Here is a 24,947-nt window from a genome sequence, read left to right on the forward strand (position 1 = left end):
GGCAGTGGAGAAGTAGAAGTGGTATTTAAAAATCCTGTTGTGCATTGAGCATTGCAGTTTAAAGGGCCCCCCTGACAGAGTGCCACCATCTGATATGCAGGCACTTCACAGCCCATTAGGCTGATGAAACTGATTGAAAGGAGCGCTTTGGGATAGGACAGGTTGACTATGATGAACACATCAGTTCCCGCTGATTCTTTCCCCCATTCATTTCCATACGGACAAACTTGTTCCCATCTATCTGACTCACTTCCCCTGATGTGAGCAACAGAAAGAAAAGCCACAGACATGCTCCCAAAGCTCATGAACAATGTAGCATCTTCCGCTTGTGACTGGCGAGTGCCATTTGGGTCACCTTGACGGCCATTCACTTTTTTGGGGGGTGCAATCTTTTACTGAGGCTCCAGAAAAAATAAAAATAAAAAAGCCGTCTTAAGAGCTCTCAAGGAAGTGAGAAGAAGGGGCTTGCCCAGTGGGGCTGCAGCAATAGCATCCTGGAAGTGGCATCGTTACTGCTTACCTGGAGGTGAAGGTGGTGATGAAGTCAGAGTTCGGTGGGCAAACTGGCAGGAGTGTTTGATCGGTCCTGCTGGTGCATCTTCGTAGCCCTAACTTTGCTGCTGCCTTGCCCCTCCAGCTGCTAATAATTGGCAGCAACACAATGGTGCTGGGGCACATTTGCTAAATAGTGCTCCTGGAAGTAGGTGGATTAGTCAATAACTCTCTAGATCCCTTTCTGTATAGATCCAGAAGCTCTGGAGATCTACATTGTTGTTGTTCATTACATCTATTCATTGCTTACTGAATAAATTGTGTCAAACGGACTTGCCATGGGAAAAAAGAAAAAGCTATACAAAATTTTAAAATACCAAAGCAATAAAATGTTATTTACTAAAAGTATCGGGGTGTAGGATGGCCCCACTCCTTGCACCTATCAACATGGAAGCTATAATTTTCTGGCCAGGGTTGTGCATTGAGGCTTTTGTCACCTGCGTGTGCAAAAGAAGAATATAATATAATATATTTCTTTAGAAAGGGTAAATGCCTGGATCTTTAAAAATAAATGCCATCAAAATTACATGCAATTCAGCTTAAGGGGGAAAGGGCTTAATGGAAATAATTTATACCCAATGCAGAATATAATTAGAATACATTTTTATTCCATATGGACCCAACACGAAGAAGCCTTTCACCCCCTTTACCTCCCAAACAATCCAGATTATCAAACTTTTCCCAATTTGATGTTTTTCTAATAGCTCTTTTGAGTGATTTCAAATGCAGCTCAGAACTGCTACCTCTAATTGCCATGCAAAACAGTGTTGCCCTTTCCTCCGGCTAGGGCAAAACGACTGTGTCGTTCTCATTTGTTACACTCGGTTTCCACCAGTAAAGAGCAGTCTGATTGCTTTAATCATTCTTCTAAGGTCCGTGAAGACTTTCCCTGCCACCCCAAAGTTCCAATTCATTATTTCACACAGGCTTTTCCATCATCATCCCATATTTGCCATTGCTTTCAAAAGAAAAGCAGGGTCCTCTAAATGTAGAGCAAGTGGGAAAGGTTTTTGTCTTACAGGAAAAGACACACACACACACACACACACACACACACACACGGAAACAGGCAGGTATGTGAGATATAACATTGTCAAGCTTTATTACTCTCTCATAACAGTGAAATACGTCTGGGGTGTCTTCTTGTTGCTGTCTTGTGCCTTTGGCAGTGCCAGAGTTGGCTGCCAGCTTTAGCAGAATCATCGGTTTGACCCCATGTCGCTCAGGAGAACAAGGAAGAGATGACAGTAGCTAGGTTTGCACTTCCTTTCCAACTGCTCCCATCTCTTTCCAACTAGGGTGCAGTGGAAGCTTTGAAAAAGAGGAACTGGCTTGTGTAGCTGGGCTGCTCTGTGACAGCTTGGAGCTTCTAAAGTATCAAATGAGTCAGTACCAGTAGATTTGCTGTCAGATTGCAAAACAGGGAGAGAGACCATATTTATATAGTTAGCCCTCTCTTCGCTGCCCCACCCCCAATATTCGCTAGACATATTAATGCCTTGGCTATCTGCTCATCAGGTGCTTCCACATAAACCAAAAATGTATATTTCCAGGACCCTCACCAAAAAATGCTGAAGAGCACACAATTGTAAAGAACAGTATATTGATAATAATAAGTTTACGATTAAGTAGACAAAATATTATTACAATTGCAAACTGTACAGCTCAGCAAGACTTACAAAGAATCATATAGCACAAAAATTATTATTGTAATGTTCTAAACAGCTGACACATATTACACCTGCAAACTATACATTTCAGTTTGGCTTACAAAGAACTATTATTATTGTGCCGAAGAATGCTGTAAGCAGCTGACAACAAGCTTCTGAATACAGTCCCTTTTCAAAAACCTTCCTGTTTTATAAAATCATTTATTTTCTATTACCAGGACCCACCCTTTTTTGAGATTGCATTTTTTAAATTGTAACTTTTAAAACTCTTTTAAAGTTGTCTTTTAAATGGTTGTAACCACCCCTGGAGCTAAGGGTGCTGGAAGGGCAGTAAATTAAATAATAACAATACTGTTTCCGTTCTGCTGCATTTAGTCTTCTTCCAAAAACTGCATTATTTGTCTCACTGTCCACTGTGACAAAATTATGCAGCTTACATAATTTACATAATTAAATATGCAAAATAAGTATATAAAAATATCTCATGTTATTCCACCCCATTCATCACCCCATTCATTTCAATGCAACAGAAACACAATGCAAATGGGGGTGGGGGGGGGGAGACCCAATCAATTACCTATCATTTGCCTGAAAACCACAGCAGCAGCAAATACCAATCATATTTGCTGGATTGACTTCCTTTCTGGGCATGGAAAGAATAAATGAAGATTGGCAAGTTCGGCTCCTGCTTTTGTTTTCATTGGACTTCTCTGACATCCCTAGTCCTAACCATGCAGCTGTGTTGCCTGCACCCTCCAGGTGAGCTGCAGCAACACCATGCCAGGAAGGAAATTTTGCAGCAATGCCCCACCGTACTAACCACTATTTGTTCAAGCAAGTCCCACAAGTCTAGGGAGGAAAGTTTTCACCTTGAAGGACACAACTTGTAGGCAGGCTAGTGATTAATGATAAGCATGCTTCCCCATACTTGGTTCAGAATTTGCAGCTCATTTCTCAAAACTGTGAAACGGGGGAAGTATTTTCCAAGACCAGTCCAAAGCATAGACATTGTTGTGCTTTTGGCACCAGGAGCATAACAGGATCTGAAAAGCTCTCCAACCTCTCATGAAAACCATTGATGACCAGAAGACCTACTTCTGCCCCAACGCTTTCCGCAAGTAGTGAGCTCTTTTACATCCAAAACACTGCTATGACAGGTTCTTGAGTATTAAGAATGTTGAGAATTACAGTTCTCATGGCTTCTAGAGCAGGTGTCCCCAAACTAAGGCCCGGGGGCCGGATGCGGCCCAACTGCCTTCTAAATCCGGCCCGGGGACGGTCCGGGAATCAGCATGTTTTTACATGAGTAGAATGTGTCTTTTATTTAAAATGCATCTCTGGGTTATTTGTGGGGCATAGGAATTCGTTAATATTTTTTTTAAAAATATAGTCCGCCCCCCACAAGGTCTGAGGGACAGTAGACCGGCCCCCTGCTGAAAAAGTTTGCTGACCCCTGTTCTAGAGTGTCATGATACACAGGAACTGCTACATCATGAGATACATTTGGATGAGAAAGGAAAGGGGCAGTTATAGCAGTAGCTGAAAGCCCCCACATTTGGGTGCAACTATTATGAAATAAACCTGGACATAATGGGCATTAAGGGGAAGTCAATCTTTGAGCTGATTGTTCTGAATCTGTTTCCCCACATGGCCACTTTAAGTGCCATCACTTGAGACCCAGGCACCCAGCACACCTTAGAAATTATGTACTGATTGCTACTACCTATTCACACTCAGTGTTAATATGACACCTTGTGTTGTGCAGACAATATTCCCAACTGAACCAATGCCTTATGTCAGGATTCAAATATGCACAATGACAACTCATTGGTCAAGAGATCTCTGGTGTGCTTGATGGTGTAATAAATTCCATCCTTTATCAATGGTTTGTAGCTCAGTCCTACATTCATGTTTCCTTGCAAGTCATATTTATGAAATTTGCTCCCATGCAAGACTTGCAATCTGAATGGCACATCTCCATGTAACAGTTCTATTTTTTTGGAATTGGGTTGGGTATTTGGGGTCTTATCAAAGCAAAAGATTAATACTGTCATGATAGCATCTTAGCTCCAAAATATTCGAAACTTCTAACCTTTATTTTAGTTATGATTGGCAGTTTGTGAGGTATGCTCAAAGTAGAGCAGGCAAAACAAAGGGCATCTCAACTTTTTTATGGGACTTCTTTCTGACTACTGGAGCAAACATATATTATGAACTGAATACCTTTAGCTTTCAAGCTTTTCAAGTTCATTAAGAAACTTCCCACGCTACATAAGCACACTGATAAAGAAACTGCAGCTGTAAAATGAATTTCTTTTATTTTAACTGTATGTTTTTTGCAGTTGGACGATGTTTTTTTTTTGAAAACCAACTAGTGGGAGTTTTCTTTTTTCTTTTTTAAACTGCATTGGCAGTAAAATACACAATAGTTTTTTCCTGAAACTTCAGTTAAATATCAAAAGAAGTATGAACTGCTTTGCCTTCAAAGGAAAGAAGTGTAGAGAAGGAAAGAAGTTCTTAAATACCTTTATATTTTCCCTGCATGTTTAGAATCCCTTTAACAGCCATCCAAGTTAAATTTTGCCAACCTCTCTGCTTTCCCTCTTTCTGACATTTGGCTGTTGCAATCATACAGACCCAAACATTTCCTATTCCTAACAAGATTCAATATGAAATATAGGCATATGAATGTACAGCAGTAATTGATCACATGTTTATTGTTTTTGATGCACTTCTTAAATTCAGTGCTACTGCCATTTCTGTAGCAACACCAATCGAGCCAGAATATTTTAATTTAGCCATTAATCTCATTAAATCAAATAATTCAAATACAGCGGATCAACAGCTCTGTACATGTGGCTGCTGTGCAGGTGCATAGCAAGGGGGGAACAGAGGGGGTGGCCCACTCCCAACTCCGTCTTTTGGGGGGCAGCACGAGCGGTGGTGGCACCTCGTTATGTAGTGTGCATGCGCAGCGTCACTACGTAGTGATGCCCTGCCCCCAGGTGCGCACCATGTTTGCCGCTCTGGGTGCCCGAGCGGATTCCTACGCCAGTGTTGCTGTGTACATCAATGATGTACAGTATATGTTGCAGCCAAATGGTACATCATCTACTTTGCATGCAGGTGGTCCCATGGTGAATTCATGTCATCTCCAGGTAGGACTGGGAAAGAATGCTGTCTGAAATCCAGGAAAGCTGCTGCCAGTCAGTGTAGACAAGACTGACCTAGATAGACTACTTGACTCCATATAAGGTGATTCCTGATGTTTCTATGATGCTCTTTTGCTTGGAATTTAGGAAGTCTAGATAGGGGCAGTTCCAAATCTTTATTATTCTTTATTGTTATTTAGATAGACTCATAAATGTATGCAACACAAGGAAATGTATACAACCAAAGGAAAGAAAGACAGGACCCTGTCTCAAGGAGTTTGAAATTTAAAATCCAACAATGAAGGAGAAAATAGAGGGGAAATGAAGAGCGAGTGTTAACAGAGTAACACGGGATTAATGCAAACTCATGCTACAACCTTCAATTTTGCATTTACAATCCAATGCTACAATAACTGATTAAGTAATAATTGCCTTACACTTTTATTTGGTTTTGTAATTTGAGTAGAAAATGGAAATCTTCAGAAGGCTGTGAAGAAAAAAACATATCTGAAGAAGTGTGCATGCACACGAAAGCTCATACCAAAATAAAAACTTAGTTGGTCTTTAAGGTGCTACTGAAGGAATTTTTTTATTTTGCAATAAAAAAACAGTTTAAGAAAATTATGAATGGGTGATGGGCAGGACGTCTGAGCATTGCATTACCTGAATATTACGTTCCAACCAGCTTCCCAGGTGGTGATCAATGAACCTTTAGCATTTTGTAAACATCTGGTGATCTGGGTCTTGGGAATGGGCACCAAACACCCTCTACATCATGGGTCCTGTTGAGTTGATCCTGTCTGGCAAAATTTACATTTTCTTCATCTGTATATAGGCAACCTTTCCATCTCCAAAAATGATCCAAAAGAGGTGAAAACATTTGCTTCATTCAAGATATCCTGTACAAATGAGACTGTTTGTTGCTGAAGTTAATTCTGCAGATGTATTATTTCCTCATTGGGAATTTTTCAAGATGTACACTGACAGAGCAGCTGTGCTATATAGCAGTAGATTCTCCTTAGTCCTTCATTTCTACCAGTCCACACAGTGTATGCAAAAAGGACTCTCTGCAGTAGTCCTCAAGGCACTGCTCAAAATTATCAAGGGCGAGTAGCCTACAAACCAACACCTCCAATTCAAATCCTTCCAGTTGTGGTCATTACATAGGTCAGTCAATCATGATGCAGCTACAAGTGGCTGCCAGAATATATTGCTAGGTATTATGCAAGCCCATCTTCCATTACAAACAACTATAAACCATAAAATAATTACTGCCCTTAATTCTCAAAATTGACTGATGCTGCCAAAAGGAATTCTAATATGTTTTCAGTGGCAAACCAATAGTTTAGGAAGGTTGTTAGGGTGAGTCATGGCATCCTTAAAAAAAAAAACAGTTCTCTTGAGCCAGGTGAAAATTTATAGACTGCTGTGAAAACATGTAAAAACTAATAATTTGTTCAAATTTAGCTACATAAAATAGAAACAATTTTTTGCTTGACACATTTCCTCTTTGTTGTTGACAATAGGTATAAATGACGTGCCTTAAATGTGTGTATGAATTTAGCAGCTTAATCTTTTTAGTTGCTATTTTGTTCATGTTAATCTTGTTTTATAAATACTTTATTGATTTGTTAATCATATACCATGAGTTTTGCTGTAATTGTGATGTTTAGCTTATTTTTAGTTGCTGTTTTGTTAATAGTGCTTTATAGATTGTATTATTTTATGTGAGTTATGCTGCGATGTTCTGTGATGTTCTATAATCTTATAGTTTGTAAGCTGCTTTGAGATTCATTTGAATGTAAAGTGGCATAGAAATTTGATCATATCAAATCACCATACCTCATACACTGTATACAAGATCTGTATTCTAGCACATAGGTCGGATCTGAGCACGTTTCAAAGAAATGGATAAATATGATCCTTTTGTGTGCCCGAGAGTGTTCCTACATTTATCTTTGCCCCTCTCCTGTCAGATGAAATATTCTCCACTGAAGTATTATTTTCATTTCATTTCAGGTATTTATCAGTTGCATACTGTGGAATACTGGTCCTTGTAGTGGCCTTCATTTAGTAAGAGAAACAGAGAACATAAAACATTAAAACAACCCTAAACTAAGCCAGTGACACTCTAAGAAAGCTGGAAGGAAATGCCTTAAAAATATTTTTGTCATGTGGTAGAAGAACAACAAATATGCTTCCTGTACATGTACATGGCAGCTATAAGCAGGTAATTCTACCATGGTTTAAATTCCTGACATCCATCTTTAGGATGGCCTGACTTCATTCCTGTTTCAAACAGCTGGAATTTGAGAAATATATAATGTGATTATTCTGCGCTTTTGATTTTTTATTACTGATGAAGCATTGACATTATAGAAGATGCTTATATTGTTAAGGGGGAAAACACATTTGGTTGATTCACTGAGTAAGTCCTATGTGAAAGGTATAATCTCGTGGGATGTGTAATTAGCATTTTAAAAAGCATTTTTATTAGATTGGAATACAAATAAGAATTATTTAAACACACTTGACTGAGAAACTAAATTACATCAGCAGTAAAGCTTCCATAGTTTATCAATTTATGTTTGATTTTGCACATAGGAGAGAATGCATTGTTTGGCTATACCTTATAGTGTTGCCTTGGAAAGAAATAATTGACTGAACACAGTACTTTTTAAAAAGATACCTGGAATGTGTGTAGATCAGTGCACACTGACCAATGCACAGCCATCTTGGTAAGGCTGTACTCCAGGCATGTCCAAAGTCTGTTTTGGAGGCCTAATCCGGCCCGCCAGTAAATTTAATCCAGCCCCCATGGCAGTATATGTCCTGTGGTAAAATCTCAACAACTTTGCAGTAAAACTGTAATAATAATAATAATAATAATAATAATAATAATAATAATAATAATAATAATAAGCTCAACAACTTTGGTGAGCCCTCATGCATGTTCACTTCATCAAATCTGGCCCTCTTTGAAAAAAGTTTGGACACCCCTGCTCTATTCTGATGGCATGAGTATCATGACGACAGGTAGATTCTTATGTGCTGCAGCCTTCGTCCGCCTTCACAGCCATTGTAACATACCACTTATTATCTCCCACCTGTTCTGCCATTTAGGACTTCATGGATCATTCTTTGTCTAGCTACTCCCCTTTGACCTTACCAGCAGGTGACCCTGCTGGGAGTCTGAGATTCCCGACGGCTTCACTCACAAGGGTCATAGGAACGTGCAAGCCCACACACCATGACAAGGTGATGATCTAGCAAGTGATGATTACCTGTAACAGGCCCACTGGCACCACATTTAATGCAGTATCATACCACTTTAAACAGTCATAGTCCCTCCGCCAAGGAATCCTGGAAGCTGTGGGTGCTGAGAGCTGTTAGGAGACTCCATTGCCTTCACAGAGCTAGAATTCCCTGGGAAGAAGAGTTGATTGTTAAACCACTCTGAAAACTAAAAAAAATTCCTTCAGTAGCACCTTAAAGACCAACTAAGTTTTTATTTTGGTATGAGCTTTCGTGTGCATGCAACTTCTTCAGATACACTTGAAACAGAAGTGTCAGACCCTTATATATATACAGAGGGTGGTGGGGGTGGATGGGAATGGGTGATGGGCTGATGGGAGTGGTAAACCTGTGGATGGCTGTTAACGACTGCTGATGACTGCAATTAGTCCGGGGGGGGGGAAGCAAGGGCTGAGGCACTAAAGAAAGCTTGAACATGCATAATGAGATAAGAATCTGATGTCTCTATTCATCCCAGGTGGCTCCATGGTTTTAACTTGGTAATGAGTTCCAATTCAGAAACTTCTCTTTCCAGTCTGTTCCTCCCAGAGCTTGAGAAAGGGAGCTGTCATTGTCCAGGAGAGGCTGTAGATCTCTGATGATGCGTTGTACTGTTTTAACTTGGGAGCTGTATGTGATGACTAGTGGTGTTCTGTTATTTTCTTTTTGGGGTCTGTCTTGCAGTAGGTTCTCTCTAGGTATCAGTCTGGCTCTGTTGATCTGTTGTTTAACTTCATCAGGTTTTCTCTGTTTTATTACAGAGAAATTTCAGGAACAGACTGGAAAGAGAAGTTGCTGAATTAACTCTGAAATCGATGGTTTTTGACTCCCCATCAGGGACATTTCATAATATGAATTAACTCTGAAACCGATGGTTTTTGACTCCCCATCAGGGACATTTCATAATAAAATATTTATATAGTCGCTGGTAGTATTTCTAGTTTATTGAATCAGGAGCTGCTGCTTAAATTGTCAACTCTGTTAGACAGCAGCATATGCAATCTAGGGTGCCTCCAAATGTTTTGGACAACAATTCCCATAAACGCTGACCATTGGTTGGGCTGGCTGGGGCTGATGGGAATTGGAGCCCAGCAATACCTGGATACCATAGGTTCCTTACCCGTGCATTACTGGTTTCAGTTAATATCTTCTCAAACACTTGTGTTTGTTTGTTTGTTTTTTAAAAAGAAAACATACAGTAAGTTGATTAGTAGGTTTGAGAAACACCCTTCATTTAGCTGTGTTGGCACGTGTTCTAAACACATGAGTTGATTCGATGTTTTAGTTTGGGGAAATGATTTCACTTTGGATCTAAAGAAGAGATTATACAGTTTCATTACAGGGTGCTTCCAAGAAAAAGCTTAGAAAGACTCCTCTGTTGGATATTAGAAACAATCCGGCACTTTCATATTATTGAGTTGAGCCATGAGGGTGAGTCTCAGATGAAGGCATGAATATTTTAAATCAAACCCTTTTTCTCTGCTACAGTGAAGCAGTTGACTACTTCCTGTGCCAGTTTAATGATTATAATAGTTGATATGTTTTGCCCTATTCTTTCCTCACCTATTGTTTTTTCTTCCTGTCTTAATGAGGTTGGAAGCCTATAGGCAGGGTCCAGTTGATTTAAAATCTGTACAGTGCCTAAGCAGTCCTTTTAAAAGAAGGACGAAGAATCTGTGGCCTCCCAGATGTTGTTGGACTCCAACTCCCATCATCCTTGATCATTGGCCATGCAAGGTAGGCCTGACATCTGGAAGGCCGCAGATTTCCCATCCCTGTCCTGGTCTAAAATAACAAATGATGATGCTGGGTCATGTGATGATAAGAAGTGGTGGGAAGAGTCCTGCTTATTCATCCCTTCCTCTGATCAGTCTTAGAGTCTTAAGACTATGTGAAAAGGAGAAAATAGTTCCTATACCTTCACCTGTTGCACACAAACGGGAATCTTAGCAGTTGCAGCATCTCTCAACCCTGTCAAAAATCTTGCACAAGGTACAGGAGACTTTGAATATGGACTGCTTTTCGCTTCTGGGAAATTCTGCCTGTATTTGGCAATGTTTTGTAGGCCAAGTTGCAGTTGCTTGGGTCAGATGAAATTGTTTCAGGAGGGAACATGGGAAGTTACCTTATACAGATCCAGAACATTGGTTCATCTAACCCAGTATTGTCAACATTGAATGGCGGAGGCTCTCTAGGGGTTGAGACTTCTTCTGTCTTTCTCGACCCTACCTGAAGACATCAGGGGTTGTCCCTGGGACTTCTTGCATTTGAAACATGTATTCTACCACTGAGCTAAGGGAAATCTAGCCACATAAGAGAATGTATGGGGGGGAATATAAATGAAAGTTCCCAGAATATATAGGACCTGGTTACACAAATGTGTCGTCAGCAGGATATGAGATTTGTAGGATTTATGTCTTCATACCTGCTGCGGCTAAATATATTGAAGAATAGATATTTATTTTATTATTTAAGTTAACTACTGGCCTTTGCTGAATAACTGCATGATGAACTGTCTTCCCTCATTACCTTGTTGCTGTCTTGTTTCCCTTCATTGGCTCGTTCTTAAATGTCAGCTTCTAGCTTTCCAGAGCAGGGAGTGTGTCCAATTTCCCTGGGAGTGACAGGCTTAGGATAAGTTGAGGTATTCCAAAATAACATGCAGTAATCCTCTTTTCAGGCCAGCCCTTGCAAAGTAAGCCATCTGTAAACTAACAAACACTTGAGCGTATCACTTGACATTCTTGTCAGTAAGAGGGTTATGGCAAATGTGCACTCATCCCTGTTATTTATTGAAAATGACTTTTTTATTGGTCCTCCTCTCCAATGAGCACAAGAGATCATCAATTTTTTAAAAGCTTAAGCAAATAATTCATCATTAATTATTTTTCTTCTATATTTATCCCCCCCTTTAAAAATGTAGAATTATCTCTGTTAAGTTCCTTATTCCCAAATTCCTTATTCTACAGTGGTGTAATTTAGTATAGATGTTGTGTTTGTGTGTTTAGTGTCACTTCCGTCTTTGCTGGGTTTCAGATCGAATGCTACTATTATTTGGAGTACCTATATTTTTGGCTAACTCAATAGTTCCATGCACCAGGCAACTATTATTTTTCCCAATCAAACCTGAAGTGGCACCTCTGATATTGTTTAAAATTCTGCTAACGTACATTCTTTGGATATTGTGAGTTGCTAATTAAAATGATAGTTTAACCTATTTTTTAGTCTAATGATTGAAAACACACATGGTAATCTGTGGGCCTCCAGATATTGTTCTACTCAAACTCCCATCTGACCCAGTTAGCATGGGCAACCATCAGGGATGATGGGAGTTGGAGTTCAACAACATCTAAAGGACAGATATTGAATTTCCTACAAGCAAAGATTCTTGGTTTGTTAGCTTATCGCATTCTCAATAAATTGTCCAAAGCCAATACAATTAAAACAGTCCTGACCTTACCATTCTGCTGGAATTGCCAAACTGCATATTATGTTTAATGTGACCATGCATTAGGCACCAGGGCTGGCCCTACAATGAGGCAGAGTGAGACACTGCCTCAGGTGGCAGATGCTGAGGTGTGGGGAGGGAACAGAGCTGTGAGTGCCTTGTATCCCCTATGCTAGCCTGCTGCCTTCAAGTGCAGTGGAAAATACTGTCCTTCTACCAGTATTGGAGTAAGATTCAGCAACCAGTCCAATTGAGTTCTCTAGATGCTTTAGGGGCAAGGCCTTGTCCTTTACCCTCAGGCAGCAAAATGCCTTGAGATATCCCTGTTTGGCACCAGTAGCAGCTTTCCTCCTGCAGCAAATTGGAGCTGGAAGGGTACAGGCCTGTGGGACACAGGGAAGTGTCTTACATCTTCCTTTCCCACTTGCTGAGGTCCCAGTCCTGACAAGCCTCCCTCTAGCCACTATTTAAACAAACAGATACGTTTAAATGCATGTTACATTTAATGTAACAAATAGAGTATTCACCTAAACTTGTTTCTCTCTGCGTTGAATTTCTAAGGGTGAAATATGTTAGAATCATAGAATTGTAGAGTTGGAAGGGATCCTGAGGGTCTTCTAGTCCACCCCCTGGCAATGGAGGAATCTTATCTTGCTCCCTGCTTTGAACACCTTCCCCGTTTCTGCTTTACAACATAGTGGTTGAGGTGTGTAAATAAGAACTGCAGATAGCCTGGCTAGCAGGTGGAACAAAATACTTTCTGTATTGTAGGAGCCCATAAAGTTAGTGCTGGATAAAAGGGGCATGAGGAAGAGTGATCGTTCTTTGTGGTGATTTATCCGGACATATGGCATATGGAAGAATGAGACTTCCATTCCCTGGAGTCTGGTTCAGTCAGTGTAGTAGGCCCTTCAAATCTCTTGAGCTATCCCTGAACAGCATGTGGTGCAATGGTTAGAACAGGCTTCTTCAACCTCGGCCCTCCAGGTGTTTTGAGATTACAATTCCAATAATCCCTGACCACTGGTCCTGCTACCTAGGGATCATGGGAGCTGTAGGCCAAAAACATATGGAGGTTGAAGAAGTCTAGGTTAGAATGTAGGAATAAGACCTAGGAGACCAGGGTTCAAATTCCCACCCAGCCATGGAACTTTCTGGGTGACCCTGAGTCCATCACCAATCCTCAGCCTCTAATTTACCTCACAGTGTTAGTGTGAGGATACTATGGAGAGGGGAGAACCATGTGCACTACCTTGAGCTTTTTGGAGGAAAGGTGGGATATAAATATGATAATAAATATCAATAAATCATGTTTTTCTTTGGTGATTCCCATTGAACAGAAGGGGTGATGCATTTACATGGGCTGAGGTTTCCAAGCGAGGGTTCTCCCAAGCCACTGAAGCCATTTCAACAAAATACCATATTTTCATGTGAGTTTGGCGAGGTGGAGGTTGGCTTTTTAAAGGTACAGTATTTGTGCTACTGAACTTCAACACATAAAAGAAACAAAAGGAGGCCAGGTCTTTGAAACTTGTTTGTCAAAGGGCTGTGAAGCATCTGCTTCCCAAGTTCAACTTTTTTTTCTTTTCAGAAGAATTGCTGCCCACATTATAATTAGTTTCTACTGAGGTTATTTTCCCACCAATACTTACAGTAGTTCTTTCGAAATTACACTCCTCCCCCCCTTTTGGTAATCTTTGAAGAATACTGTAAATGTAACATACATGGCATGTTAGAAGTACATAAGACAAAAAGTCCCTGCCCTGGGGGACTTAAAGTCTAATTCCAACAGACAACAATTAATGGGATGACAATTTAATTCAAGAGTTGGGGGAGATGTCAACAAAGAGATCAGTACTTGAAGGCTTCTGGAGAGAAACAGATTTGGAGCAGGGATTTGAATGTGTGGGATGGCTTTTGTCAAGAGCAAGAAGTGGGAAGCTGCTCATAAAGCCTGAGGGACAGTATGAAAGAACTGAGACTCAAAGTGGCAGAGACAAAGGAGATACAGTACTAGGAAAAGACAACTGTGAGGTATACAGATCCAGGAATGAAAGCAGGCATCAGTGTAGAATTATGGGACTGGGGAGCTGAAAGCAGGACTTTTGATAAAGAGATTCATAGTTACTAGCTATTATTTAGAACATTGTTCACCTCCAGATGTTGTAGGGCTACAACTTGCATAATCTCTGACCACTGGCCATGTTAGCCGAACAAATTCCATATGGACTGGTAGTACAGACCTGTCAAGATATTGCACATGCAAACTGGTATAGTGGTGCTACCCTTCGAATATTTAGTGTATCATTTCAGATTGGCTATCATGTCTTAATGCTGTTGTAACTGTGTACTGGTTTGGCAACAAGGTCATGAGTTCCAGGCATCAGGCTTTTATAGATGAATATTTCCAGATCATTTCTAGGTTGGTGGGGAGGGAAGGAGTGTTACTGAATTATATTTTGTACTTGCAGTATTCTATCCACTCAAATGCAAGGGAGAAGACAGTAATCCCACCCTTGAAAATAAGTGCTGGCCTGCTCATTCGAAGTGAGCAGGCAGTCATTCCAGAAATGAAGAAATGGCAATACATGGATTGATTTTGTGACCAAGACACACATGGTATGGAGTTAAGGGGAATGATAACTCTGGATATGTGCAGCATAAAATCTGTACCAGGGCAGTCCCAAAGTGTAAATATAATAATAATGCATTTGTGTATGACTGAGTTAGCTATGTATGCTTTTTTATGGATTATCATTAGTACTGGTATGTTGCAACAGAAATGATGGAAGTCAGCTTTATTTTGAGACTGATGAAATTCAACAGTTGCTTGGCATCATTAAAAACTGAAATCTCCACGTATGTGTGCAATTAAAATTAGAGACCATACTGTGGTGAGAAAGAGTGATAAAGATAGCAAGTCAGGAAAATTGTTCTCGATAATAACAAATTACCCATAAGCAGTTCAAAGAGAGATTAATGAATGCTTGTTGCCAGTCTGAAAAACATCAATGCTGGTAGCAATTGCAAAGGTTCATGTCCTCTTCACTGACTTCCTCCTCCACTAGGTGAACCGTAAAAAGAACAAGACCAAGTGTTGCTAATCAGTAGTGCGTAACTCCAGCCTCAGCAATCTGTCACCAAACACAGGATAAAAATATAGCCCTGTCATCATGCAGGGGTCACAAAGAAATGAAGTAAGTGTTCTGATTCAAACAGTGACTCAAACAAGTAGAGCTATTTGTTTGTTTATTTATTTGTACAGCTGCCTGGCTAGCTTCTTCCGATGAGTTAAGAAGATAAGACGAGCCCTGCTGGATTAGACCAAAGGTCCATGCTGTTCATTATCCTGCTTTCACGGTGACCACCAGATACCTATGGGAAGCCTTCAAATTGGACATGAGTGCAACAATACATGCAATTCCCAGCAAATGGTATACTGAGGTATAGTGCCTGCAACACTAGAGGCAGTACAGAGCCATCATGGCTGGTAGCCGATGATAGCTTTATCCTCCATGATTTTTTTCTAATCCTTATTTTATTATGTACATCCAGACCAGAATGAGCTCATGGAGATCTGGGAGAGACAAGCTCTGAGAAAGGCAATGCATGTGTGGCAGGTGGTTGGACGATCAGCAAATAGGGTGTTCACATTAGAAACAGCTGGAAGCAGCTGGTCAGATTTGGGTACCAGCAGTTCCAAAGCACTTCAGAGCTTCTTCTTTTTAAAAAAGTAATTTATGTGTGGGGGGAAATAACTTGTATCAAAAAAATGGGAAACTCCATATTGTGATAGATCCATAGCTGCCAAGTTTTCACTTTTCTCGCGAGGAAGCCTATTCAGCATAAGGGAAAATCCCTGTAAAAAAGGGATAACTTGGCAGCTATGGATAGATCACAAAGATAAATATTGCAAGTCAATTAAATATTAAGCACGATCCTTTAAAATCAATAATATTATGAGGAACTCTTCATCTAAGAATGTGTGTAATCAAATCATACCCATAAAACTATTAAATCAATGTTACAAGGCATAATGCAATGCTTTCTAAAAAGCTGTATAACCAAAATAGACTTCTAAAAGTCCACACATTTCAAACACTGACATGTAACAACTTGTTTCTAGTCTAGCACATACTAAGGCTTTATGTATTGCATTTGGTTGGATTTCTGAGCTCTTTCCAAATAATCAATATATATATTGATACAGTTGTGTTTCCTTCTTAGAAATGGTTTTGCATCTTTGGCTTTTCTTCTCTTTTTAGATGTGATGCTCTTCTTCCATCTCTTTGCCAATATATTGGTACCTCAGGACCTGGGAGAGCTCCCAGGGATGACACACCAATCACAACTCATTCTCCATTACCTGCTTGCCTTCACTATGATTCCATGTTCCTGTGTGTGTAAATGATGGAAAGAGCCAGACACACAAATGCATCCATGGGATTCCCTTCCACCCTGGCTGAGGATTGCAATTTGTGGTAGAAAACGAACTGCTAAGTGCCTGCAAAAAGTCCACTTGCTGAGTTTATTCTTCCTTTTACTTTTTTTTTAATAAAAAAATCTGCACTGGCTTCCTGTTGAAATAGGAAAGCCCAGCTGTCAGTTCAGCAAGTGGGATGGCTGTAGAATGCAGACCACCAGAAAGATAGCTTACAGCGTCAAAGGAATGCCTCCCCCCCCCAAAAAAACCCAACCTCTTGGTCACCTTGAAAGTTAAGGTATGTGCAACAATAACCCTGTACTCAAACTATGAGAATTTTGCCAACATTTTCTCTTCCTTTCTTTCCATTTAGGAAATTATATTAAGGTGTTCTCTCTCTCTCCTTCCTATGCCTTTAGAATAATTTTCAAATACATTTGGGGGGGGGGGAACCCATAATATTTTTAAGCACATCACTAGCTCTAAAGCAAACAGTGCAAGTAGATAAATAGGTACTGCTCCGGCGGGAAGGTAAACGTTGTTTCCGTGCACTGCTCTGGTTTCGCCAGAAGCGGCTTAGTCATGCTGGCCACATGACCTGGAAAAACTGTCTGCAGAAGCAGACAGACGCCGCTCCCATGGCCTTTAAAGCGAGATGAGCGCCGCAACCCCAGAGTCGTTAGCAACTGGACCTAATTGTCAGGGGTCCCTTTACCTTTACCTTTACCTCTAAATATCTATTCAGTGAACAGATACTCAGCTGTCCCATTCCCCCCCCCCAACAGAATCAGACTGACTGCAGTTCTTCAACAACAACAACAGCAACCACACACACACACACACACACACACACACACACAAGAAAATAATAACCAGCCAACCAGTGATACGGTAATACAAGAACAGCTAATTAGGGAGTCTCTTGGTTTAGTAGCACTTATCGTGTACCCATTTTTCCATTCTCCTAACTTAGAATCTTGGCTTGCAGATATTATTTCATTCCCCCTACCCTCATATTTGAGTTATGATCTTTTGTCTCCGCAAGAGCTCAGCTAAGAAGCAATATAGTTTTATTTCCTCTCTTCTCCTTTATCTCATATCATCACCTCTTGATGTATCTTCCTCCCACTCCGTAGGCATTCTTTTTAACAATTTCTGAAAGCCTTATATATTTGACCCAAGTGTTTAGTGTCTACCAAGTGCATTAAGTTATACCATCTTCCTATGCACCAGCAAAATCCATTCCCTGCCATCATCCTGCTCCTTGGCAGCTCATATCAAGTCTTCGTATAGTGTGAGGAACAGGGCCAAAAGCTAGTGCAATGGTACTAGTGGCAGATATTGCACAGGATCTGTGGTCATATCCAAGTGCTAGCAAAACACCTCACACACAGGGGCAACTACTAGTGGGGCTAAGCGACCAAGTCATTTTACCCATTTGTATCCACCTATTAACATTTATTGTTTGGGGAAAGCTATTGATAGTTCCAGTTGTTCTTAACTGGGTTCTACTTCCAGATCTGTACGCCTGGTTTTTGTTTTTGTTTTTAAAAAGAGATCTCTGTTATCTCTAACACAATGGAATGCACAGGATTATGAAATTTATGACAACAGAGAATCATAGAATCATAGAGTTGGAAGAGACCACAAGGGCCATCCAGTCCAACCCCCTGCCAAGCAGGAAACACCATCAAAGCATTCTTGACTTAAAGACCTCCAAAGAAGGAGACTCCACCACACTTCTTGGCAGCAAATTCCACTGTCGAAAAGCTCTTACTGTCAGGAAGTTCTTCCTAATGTTTAGGTGGAATCTTCTTTCTTGTAGTTTGAATCCATTGCTCTGTGTCCGCTTCTCTGGAGCAGCAGAAAACAACCTTTCACCCTCCTCTATATGACATCCTTTTATGTATTTGAACATGGCTATCATATCACTCCTTAACCTTAACCCCTTAACATGAGCTTCTGTTATCTTCATTGCCCAGGTAGAACCTTCTGATCAAAGTAAGGGACATTAGAATCCCTCTCTATAAGAACCTACTGAGCAGAAGAACACTCTCCCCTTCTGCAGTTTCTGGCAACTGACATTCAGAAGCATACCACCTCTGACTGTGGAGGCAGAGTTTAGCCATTATGGCTAGTAGCCACTGATAGCCTTATTCTCTATGACTTATTCTAGTTCTCTTTTAAAGCCACCTGAGTTGATAGGCATCACTGCCACCGATATATTCACGAGGCCCCATCAGAAGACTCCAAAATTTCAATATATTTAATTTAGGGACCCCAAAGAAGGACAGTTTGGACTCATAGTTCATAAAACCAGTTTCATAAGACTGACATAAAAATATTTGAAAAGGTAAAGTCATAGTTTGTTAAAGGGAGTGGCAAGGATAGGCACCACTGCAGGAAATGAGTTGCTATGGTGAGCTGGGAGGTATGGTTTGAGCAAAGAGGTACCATTTGAAGAAAACTGAAATGAAGACTTAAATAAACCATTGTCATAAATGCTCTTTATTATAGCTTCTTATTTGCCATAAATAGCTCCCCTTACCTTGAAATGCAAGTTCACCTGAAGCCAGCTGAGCACTATTCTCTGTGGCTCCAACCTCTAAATGGCCCCTATAAATGGAAAGAGGATGAGCTTGGTAGAAGCTCCTGCTTAGAGCTCCTTGGCTTTGCCCTGGACCTGCTTCCTGACTCTTCTGTTTCCATCAACTTACTGTACTCTAACTCTTTCTCAATCTTGCCCAATCTTTTTGGTTTGTTCCCTATCTACCCCCCCCCCCAATCCTCGATCTAACTGTATAAGATCTAGTGTATAAGACGACTGGGCCTATAAGACGACCCCCATTTTTTTCAGTTAAAATGTAGAGTTTGGGATATACTCACCGTATAAAAAATACGACCCGGCATATAAGACGACCCCCAACTTTTGAGAAGATTTTCCTGGGTTAAAAAGTAGTCTTATACGCAGGAATATACAGTATCCTTTTTTTCACCAACCCCTTGACATTAGCTTTGCCCCTGGGGGGGGGGAAGCCAAGTGAGTTTTCAAACAAACAATTATGAATTGCTTTGGAAACACACAACAATAAATTTAGATTATCTATGCCAACTGCTTTAAAAAAAGTGAGAAAGAAATATAACAATGTGATTTTTCCCTCCGACAAAAAATCTTTAGTTACTCTAGACTAGAGAAACAAATGGGTTTTTATACATACATTCTAATTACCTGCTGGTGCAACTGAAAAGCCGTTTGTTAAAATTATGGGTAAAAGAATGAAGACATGTACCAGTACACTACTGCTTAGGTTTTATTTTTATTTTTTTTTAAAAAAAGGGATTTGTGAAGTAGATTGGTATTGGGTTTCAGTAAATAATGGAGCACTTCAAATATTGCATGTCAACTTGTGCTTTTAGAAATAGGTGGTTTGTTTTGATCATTCAGAAGGGAGTGCAAATATCTCCAGCTAATTAAAGTAGAAAAATTAGTTATGCATATTAATAATACAGCACCTGTGTTACCTATACAGAACATCCTATACTGTACAGCAAAACAACTGGTCCCCCTCCCCACCCCCTGTTTGCGGCATATGAATCACAAGCCACTTCTTTTTTAATCAATATATCCCATGGACTGCAAGAAGATCCCATGGACTGCAATATATCCCATGGACTGCAAGAAGATCAAACCTATCCATTCTTAAGGAAATCAGCCCTGAGTGCTCCCTGGAAGGACAGATCGTGAAGCTGAGGCTCCAATACTTTGGCCACCTCATGAGAAGAGAAGAATCCTTGGAAAAGACCCTGATGTTGGGAAAGATGGAGGGCACTAGGAGAAGGGGACGACAGAGGACAAGATGGTTGGACAGTGTTCTCGAAGCTACGAACATGAGTTTGACCAAACTGCGGGAGGCAGTGCAAGACAGGAGTGCCTGGCGTGCTGTGGTCCATGGGGTCACGAAGAGTCGGACACGACTAAACGACTAAACAACAACAAATTTTTATTAAATATTTCTTAGTTTACAAAAATACATGCATTGTCTCTTGTTTCAAGTTGTGTTTTCTACAAATCAGTTTCACTTGCTGTGAGACGTTAGTGTTGCATGCAGCATTAGGTTCCAAAGACAAGAGGGGGAAAGAGGGGGAGGAAGGAATGGTGAGTGGGGTGGGGTGGCAATGCTTCTATTCTTCTGCTTAGCATATGCGTGGGGTTTTGTGTCAGCATCACTTGTATGGGTTCTCTTACTACTCGCTTGTTGTATTTCCTTGGTGGTGAGAGAGGTTGGGGGGTGTTCTAGGGTGTGGTTGCTTGTCTTTGGTTGGCTGTAGTGAGATTTGTTAATTTGTTTGAGTGTGTCCCTGTGTCAGTTTCAGTTTATTGGTTAGTTTTCATAGTGAGGCTGTTTCTCATACTACATATGTGATGCCATTGGTCCATGTTTCCCCCCAGCAGATCTCTCCAGTGTCTGGCTATGATGCTTCTGGCTGCTGAGAGTAGGTGGGTTATGAGCTCTTTATAACATGAGTGGGGATTATTTTGTGGGGATTTCCTTTAGTTTGTTTGAGAGGAATGGCATAGCTGCCAAGTTATCCCTTTTTTAAAGGGATTTTCCCTTATGCTGAATAGGCTTCCTCGCGAGAAAAGGGAAAACTTGGCAGCTATGGAATGGGTATGCTGTGGTGGAGGTATTTTTGATTTATTTATCTCTCCAAGTGTACTCACTGTTTTGTCTCGTCAGCGGGAAGGTAAACGGCGTTTCTGTGTGCTGCTCTGGTTCGCCAGAAGCGGCTTTGTCATGCTGGCCACATGACCTGGAAGCTATACGCCGGCTCCCTCGGCCAATAATGCGAGATGAGCATGCAACCCCAGAGTCGGTCACGACTGGACCTAATGGTCAGGGGTCCCTTTACCTGTACCTAGAATGTATGGGATTATGTGATGCACTTGGTTGACAATGAAGTATAGTTCTATGCTGGGGATTCCCCACCCTCGTACTGAGAAGGGGAGGTGTAGGTATTTGGGGTTTATTCTTGTTTTTTGTGTGTGAGAAGATAAACAAGTGTATTCCCCCCCCCTGTCATTTGCAGAGTTGGGTTGGGGAATCCAGATTAGGAGGGTTTGGAATAGGTAGGTTAATTTTGGGAGGGTGATCATTTTGATCATGGCTATTTTGTCTGAGAGGGTGACGTTGGTGTTGTTCCATCTCCTCAAGTATTTGTTGATTTGTTGCCACAAGGGGTTGTAATTGTAGAGGTATAGTCAGTTGAGGTTTCTGGTTATTTGTACCCCTAGATAGCTGAGTTTTATCTTGGTGATGTTGCCAAATTCTTTTTGGATATGAGGGGGGTGTTGAAACACATATCTCAGATTTTGCAAAATTTACTTGTAGGCCTGACACCATTGCAAAGGTGTTGAGTTCTTTGGTTTGGGTGGTTCATGGGGTCTGGTGTTGTGACCATCAGGTCATCTGCAAACAGCCCTAATTTATATGTTCTGCCTTTTATTTTTCCATTTCCTTGATGTTTGTGGCTTTCATGTTAGTTAGTATTGCTATTAGGTATTTCCATTCTAAGCAATCAAAAGCTTTGAGGATGTCTAGAGGCATAATAGTCAGTGGGAGTTTAGTTGCCTTGCTGTGTTTGATCAGATTCAGTAGTTTCCTGATGGGGGTCTGTTATATTACAACCAGGGACGAAGGCAATCTGGTCTGGCACTAGGAAAATTTTAGGCAGTTATCTTGTAGTCTTGGTTTATTAATGAGATTGGGTGGTATTATATTCTACTTTGAGGCTTTCTTTGAGTGGTTTAGGGATAGAGACTATCTTGGAGGAGGTCCAGGTTTTAGGAATGGGGCCCCCTTTTATGATGTCATTGAATAGGTGGGTCATGTAGGGCATCAGGGGTTCTTTGAATTTCTTATAAAATTCTGCTGTAAAGCTGCCTGGGCCTGGGGCTTTATCACCAGCCACTTCTGGAAAAACAATATATCTTGCATTGTGAGCTATAAGATGAATACCCTTCAGTCTCATTCAGTGAATTTATCCCTGGTGTATACACCTGGTCACCCTGGTGTATTGATGTAAGTGATGGAGGCTCTTCTATCCAAATGCCCAGACAGGGGATGATGGGCCATAGCTCCACCATGGTGATCTTGGGAGGGGTTGCCCTGACTTGGTGTACATCCATAACCCTGCTCAACCCTGCCCAAATAATCAATCTGCTGACAGGTTGGTTGATTCATGATACACCCAATGCCTGTGCTGAAACCTGTTGACATCTGTGATCAATAAAGTTGTGGCCTGTTAAAATTCCATGTAGTTGGCCTGTGTTTATTCCAATTTCACCATGCTTAGGCCCTGCCTTCACTGCACCTGGGCTCCATAATAGATATATCGTTTGTCAGGATTGTGGTGCATAAAGAAGTTACTCAGTTCAAGCATGTATTCAAAGTAATTGTGGACCCTAATGAACCTTTCATATTAAAGATGGCCTTTTCCTATATATATATATATATATATATATATATATATATATATATAGTCACCTTGTGTAAAACGGCAAATGAATTGCCTGCCTTCAACAAACAACCCCCTCTTGTTCTTGTTCTAGACCACATCTTGAGTTTGTCTTGAGTTTGTAACACAGTTTATCTACTGGATTATTTCCCCCAACTTTTTATAAGAAGCAATTCCTAAACATTATTTGTGTGTGTTCCCCCACAAGTTTCTTTTGCAGAAACTGCACCTAGCTATTTATTCGTCTTAGCTGGAGAAGTAGATTGCTTTTTGTTTTTATTTGTTTACTTTTTTTTGTAAACGTGAAGTCCTGGCAAGAAATTTGTGTGGAGGAAAGTGGGAAAAGTCTAAGGATATTCTTTACATGAGCAAGAGGCAGTGTGGGGACCCAGGGTAAACACTGATTAGTTCTTTGTGTGTCTGAAAGCAAGTGAAAGAGCCAAACAGACCACTTTCATGAATGGTGATAGAGCAGACTCAAGTGACCAGGGGTTTTTCCTCCCTCCAAGCACAATAATCTTAGCAGTTGTAACAAAGTATGGGCATGCAGAATGAGGTTGACTGGTGGGGTTCAACACTGGGGATCAAGCAGCTGTCAAGTCTTACCTGCAGCAGGTAACCTAATAGAGGTTTGTAAAATAATGGATGGTGTGGAATGACTAGAGAGGAATTCTTCACCCTCTCCCACAGCACTTGAACCTGGGACCATCCAATGAAGCTGATTGGCAGAAAGTTTAGGAAATACAAAAAGCAAGTCTTTCTTCACACAACACATAGTTGACTTATTTAACTCCCTGCTGCAACAAGATGCCCAGAGGCTTAGATGGCTTGACAAGAAGCCGCCCTCAATGTGTGCGGTTGTTTGCTTAGGATTTCTGTCAATGCATTCCATTAACCCCAGAGTGAGAAATTTCCCATCAGGAAATGCCCAGAGTAGTCCCAAATCAAAGCAGGAGGTGATGTCCCCCCCACACACAGTGATGTCCCCATCCGGCAACCCCCAGCTGGACTCTAAATTCTCCAACCAAGGTAAACAGGGGGGCTCAACTGGCCAATCCAAGTTGAGGGCCACACACCAAAAGTGCTCCTAGGACAAGGAGGAAGCATGGGGTCGAAGAACGGGGCTGGCAGTGGTTCAAAAGGGAAAGGAAAGAGAGAGGGGGGCATTTCAGCAGACTCATTTGAACAAAGAGATGCTGGGACTCCCAGTGATGAATCTGAAACTTTGTTCTCATCTAGCAGAGCAATTCTTATGGGAAGATTTGAGGATCAGGAATTGTATCCAATTAAGTCAAATCCATGGAAATATTGAATGTAAGCTGGTCAGGTCCATGGATTTAATTAGTTCTACTCTTAGTTGGATTCAACCCAGGATCCTAAATATCAGGACATGACAGAATTCACGGTCAGAATCAAGTAAGAGGACCAGCTTTCATAGCACAGTATAACCATATCCACACACCCAAACTTACTGTTAGAAACCTAGGAGGAACATGTTCATGTCCACCTATGAGATGTGCATCTGAATCCGCATTAAGTGTACATATGGAGCCTTGCTTTGGTGCATGCAGCTTTGTTGCTTGATTGGCATAAATCCATTTGTAATGAGTGACTTTTTCTGGCTGCACATCCTGCTGTTGATTTGCCCACACTGCAATTACTTTTACAAAGGAAACCGCTTTCTTTTCATCATAAAGAACTATGCACATGGATCCCACATGTGATACTTTTCCAGTGTCTCCTTTCCAGTCTTAAAATGAACCAGATTTCCAGAAATTGCTACTAAAACAAATGGAATGGTATTTAGAGAAGTACGAGCAGCGCAGGATGACCTTGTAACAGTTTAGTTGGCCACAGAGGCCTTTTTCTTTCTTTAATGGTGTCCATTACTG

General features: G+C 40.9%; 1 long non-coding RNA gene across 1 annotated transcript; it reads left to right on the top strand.

The window, feature by feature from the left end:
* The first annotated feature begins 4,697 nt into the window (after positions 1–4,697).
* LOC118082108 (uncharacterized) lies at positions 4,698–16,634 on the top strand. The gene is made up of 4 exons (XR_009557339.1): positions 4,698–5,477; positions 13,457–13,546; positions 14,588–15,560; positions 16,382–16,634. It is a non-coding gene; the product is annotated as an uncharacterized LOC118082108 (long non-coding RNA).
* Positions 16,635–24,947: the final 8,313 nt, after the last annotated feature.

The sequence above is a fragment of the Zootoca vivipara genome, chromosome 3 (genome assembly GCF_963506605.1).
Source record: "Zootoca vivipara chromosome 3, rZooViv1.1, whole genome shotgun sequence".
Lineage (NCBI taxonomy): Eukaryota > Metazoa > Chordata > Lepidosauria > Squamata > Lacertidae > Zootoca > Zootoca vivipara.